A 5,000-nucleotide genomic window follows, 5' to 3' on the forward strand; every position below is an offset into this window, starting at 1 on the left:
TCACCATCACTATCACATATATCACTATCGGAGATTAATGCTGGCGACTATCACCATCACTATCACCATCACTATTAATGGTGACGGCACTATGGGAGATTAATGTTTAATATGTTTCATGGTCATTTTGGGGGGTTGGAAACTTTGAAAAGATTGTTTACTAATTATGATTATGATCATTTTCCAGACATGTTGGTGACAGTGAATTTAGAATATATTTTGACTTTCAGTATATGAACAATTATGTGTCTTAAATATAAATACATATAGATGTCTGTATATGTATAAGTGAGTTTATGTGCGAGTATGTGTGTGTGTGTGTGTGTGTGTGTGAGTGTGTGTGTGTGTGTGTGTAGATATGTATGCATGTATATACACATACCTCTCTATATATCTATCTATTTACCTGCCATGTATATAACCACGTTTTGAAGCACTGATAACCTGTTTGTCTTACTATTTAAGGGTGTTGTGCGTGTGAGCTTGAAATCATGCTTGGAAAGTGCCGAGGGAGTGAAGGATAGTTGAAATGGTGCCACTTGTTAGAGGTTGTAGTGACAATAATAATGATAATTAAAAACCAGCTTGTAATTTCACCCGTCTAGGAACTGACTCCCCCAAAATGTGAATATTTTTATAATTTATAATTTCACTCGTCTAGGAAATGACTCCCCCAAAATGTGAATATTTTGTTTACTCTGATTTTTAAGTTTGTTGACGAAGTTTTATTTGTTGTTGCAGATGATATGGAATTAGCGGATTACAAATTGCATGAAAGATGGCAGAAAAATCGTTTTGTTCCGTCGTGTTCCAGCTAATAGGATTACTTGATGTATTGCATTAGAGAGTTATAATATTTTCCCCGAAAGCGATACCTGTAAACAAGGAGATCCCCCCCCCCCCTTGTATCTCTCTCTCTCTCTGATCTCCCCCCCACATACCTCCCTCTCTCTCTCTCTTTCTCTCTGCCCTCCTCTCTCTCTCTCTCTTTCTTTTTCCTCTTCTGGAGCCAAGACTTGAAGTGAAGTGAACATGAAGTGACATGACTTTCTCTTCTTCTCCTCCCTCTCCTTCCGCGCTCCCTCCCTCTCCCTTCTGCCTCTCCTCCTCTCTCTCCCTCCCTCCCTCTCTCTCCCCTCTCCCTCGTCTTCTCTCTCCCTCTCCCTCGCTCCCTCTCTTTTCTCTCCCTCTCCCTCACTCTCTCCCTTTCTCTCCCACTCCCATTCCTCCCTCCCTTCTCTCTCTCTCCCTCGCTCCCTCCCTCCCTCTCCTCTCTCTCTCCCTCCCTTTCTCTCCCTCTCCCACTGCTCCCTCCCTCTCCCTCCCTCCCTCCTCCTCCCTCCCTCTCCCTCACAAGCCGTTGTGCGTGTTCCACCTTTTTGTATGTATGTGTTGCCAGAGTAACCGAGTTAGGATCCTCACCTGGTGCTCCTCTTCCTTCTTCTTCCTTTTTTTGTGTGTGTGTTGCGAGTGGGATTCCTAATTCAGTTACTGTCGCAACGCATACTGACGGAGAGAGAGACACGAGTATCCTGAGGTACACAGACGAGCAGGCAGTAGATAGATGGAGGGACTTGTAGGGATGCAGGGAAGGATATAAGCCGAAGACATAGGCATGGACGTATACGCGGAAGCACGTTTGTACACACGCTAACGAACATACACACGGACGAACATACAGATAGATAAACAGACACACACACATATATAGACTCACACACACGCAAACATACACACACACACACACCCACGCGCACACACACACACACACACACACGTCCACAAACACGGAAAAAATCCCTCGCAAGGAGACAAGAGATCCCGACCTCCTTCCCGACGCCACGTGCAGCCAGGCTTCTTGAACATCGTTGTTTCCTCTGAAGCGACGCGTCTTCTGAGGAAAGCAACGTGAGGAACCTTACCTTTCCTCCCTTTTTCTCTTTTTTGTCATTTTCTCTTTTCTCTGTCTGTGTGTTTGTTTGTTTCTCTCTCTCTCTCTGTCTGTCTGTTTGTCTGTCTGTCTCTCTCTCTCTCTCTGTCTGTTTGTCTCTCTCTGTCTGTCTGTTTGTCTCTCTCTCTCTCTGTCTCTCTCTCTCTCTCTCTCTCTCTCTCTCTCTCTCTCTCTCTCTCTCTCTCTCTCTCTCTCTCTCTCTCTCTCTCTCTCTCTCTTTCTTTCTCTCTGCATGTGTTAGTATTACTACTCCTGCTACTTTTATATCTACTCTTTCTCCTATTCAGTCTGTTCCTCTTACTCCTCCTTTTTGGTCTCCTTATTTTCTTCTTCCTCTTCCTTTTCCTCCTCCTCTTCCTGCTACTCCACTGCCTTTTCCAACTCCTCCTGCTCCCCCGCTTCATTTTCCTCCTCCTCCTCCTCCTCTTGTTCCTTCTCCTGCTCACCCGCTTTATTTTTCTCCTCCTCCTCCTCATGTTCCTCCTGTTCCCCCACTTCATTTTTCTCTTCCTCCTCCTCCTCCTTCCCTTCCTCCTGTTCCTTCTGCTCCCCCCACTTACTTTTCCACCTCCTCCTTCTCCTCCTCTTCCTTCTGCTCCACCTGCTCCCCCACTTCATTTTCCTCCTCCTTTTCCTCCTTTTCCCCCTCCTCCACCCCCACCTCCTCCTCCTCCTCCAACCTCCTCTCTTTATTTCACTTAATCCCCATGTCCAAGCTTTGAATGCCGTTTCGAAACAGTTTCAGAAAAGTCGTAAGTTGAAGAATATAAACTTTTCGGAACATTGTAGACCACTTCAAGAGCTCGTCCGTAAAGTGAAGGAAGGTACTGAGGATGCAATGTTGAGTCTAATACCATTGTTCTGTCTGTGCAAGATTGCGTTTTTGTTGCTGTTGTTTTTTGTTGATGTTTACGGGAGATAAACGAAGCCTGTGTGTATGTGTGTGTTTCCTTGTTATTGTGGTTGTGTATAGTTGTGATTGCCGTGTACGTCAGTAATTGTTTCCGGGGAAAGAGTAACAAGAGTATGAAGAAGAGATTGCATGCATAACTCTTTTGAAATTTTTAAGAAATAATACTTGCTATGATAAACGGAATAGCTGTCAAAAATGGAGGAAAACGAAAATCCAAATATGAAATGGATATTAAAAAAATGCCCTAATTTATCACACTGGAACATTTCAGTAACAACAACAATTAAAAAAGAAAAAGAAGAAGAAAAAACATACCATGTAATTTTCCTTTCTGTTACCTGTAAACAAGGAGGTGCTCCCCCCCCCACCTCTCTCTCTTTATTTCTTTCTCTCTGCCCTCCCTTCCTCCCTCCCTCCCTCCCTCTCTCTCTCTCTCTCTCTCTCTCTCTCTCTCTCTCTCTCTCTCTCTCTCTCTCTCTCTCTCTCTCTCTCTCTCTCTCTCTCTCTCTCTCTCTCTCTCTCTCTCTCTCTCTCCCTCCCTCTCTTCCCTCCCTCCCTCCCTCCCTCCCTCTCTCTCTCTCTCTCTCTCTCTCTCTCTCTCTCTGTCTCTCCCTCTCTCTATTTGACAAACAAATCTCAAGATGTTTTCTTAAACCGTTGCCAAAACCGCAATGCGCAGAGCTGTGTTTGTTTGTTTGTTTCCTCCAAGGTGTTTGATCACATTAATAATAAAGATGCTTTGAAGCCAGTTTGCTGAAGTTTCGAGTGGGAGACCTCAATATTTGCGATGCTGGGTGGAGTCTTCTCGTAATCGATTTAAATACAGGCTTGTTTACTTGAGGTTGTTGTTCATAATGTTTGTTTTTTCATGTTGTCCATTTTGTTATTGTGGTTACTGTTATTGCTAATATCATCACTGTGATCATTATTATTACTATTGCTGTTCATTCCATCCCAGGTATTGGTATTATCTTAAACGCCACCACTATTATCACTGTTATTCTTATTGTTATTATGATTATTATCCTTGTCATTGTTTTTTTATCATTATTATCATTATTATTATCAATATCATTATTATCGTTATCATTATTAATATCATCATTATTATTATCATTGTTGGCATTGCTATCATCATTGCTGTAATCATTTTTATCACTATCACTATTATCATTGTTATTGCCATTTTCATAATCATCCTTATCACCATTACATGATTATTATATTTTTTCATGATTATTATCATTATCTGTATTATCGTTGATATTATTACCATCATTATCTTTGTCATAACTATCGATGGTTAATATTATTATTATCATCATCGTTGTTGTTATCATTATCATTATTGATATTTTTATTAATACCTTAAAAAGGATATTTTTTTGGTACCGTTGATTAGTTAGTTGGTTAGCGGGATAACTCAAAAAGTTGTGACCAGATATTTATTAAACTTACCAGAGTTGTGTCTTAGTCTAACAGATCATTAAAATTTGGTGGTAATCCGGAACCAGCATTTTTTTAATCCTTCCAACTACTACTACTGTTATTATTATTATTATTATTATTATTATTATTATTATTATTATTATTATTGTTGTTGCTGTTGTTGTTGTTGTTGCTGTTCTTATTGTCCTCATTATCTTTATCATTATTATTATTATTGTTGTTAATGATATAATCGTTATTATTATTTTTGTTATTATTATCGTTAATGATATAATCGTTATTATTGTTATTATTATTAGTAGTAGTAGTATCATTACTATTATTATTATTATTGTTGTTTCTGCTGGCGGGAGACGGTGGAGGGAAAGGTGGGAGGGGGAGAAAGGGGGGAAGGGGGGAGAAAGGGGGAAGGGGGGGGAGCTGGGGGGAGCGAATACAGGAGTCCTGTGGATGTTGAATATACTCCGGTACTGCACGTTGAATTTCCAGTAGTTTACAACTTTTTTTTTTTGGAACGTGAATAATTAATACTTCTTAAATGAATTTTAATGATTTCCGAGCGGTTCACAGATCCGAAAGGAAAATTATAGAAAGAAAAAAACAAACAAAAAAAACTCGTGGTTGTACGTACGGTGCATGCATATTAATATAGCAACATTAATAGATATATCTGTCCATCTATCACTC

Source organism: Penaeus vannamei, chromosome 43, assembly GCF_042767895.1.
Source record: "Penaeus vannamei isolate JL-2024 chromosome 43, ASM4276789v1, whole genome shotgun sequence".
In the NCBI taxonomy this organism is placed as follows: domain Eukaryota; kingdom Metazoa; phylum Arthropoda; class Malacostraca; order Decapoda; family Penaeidae; genus Penaeus; species Penaeus vannamei.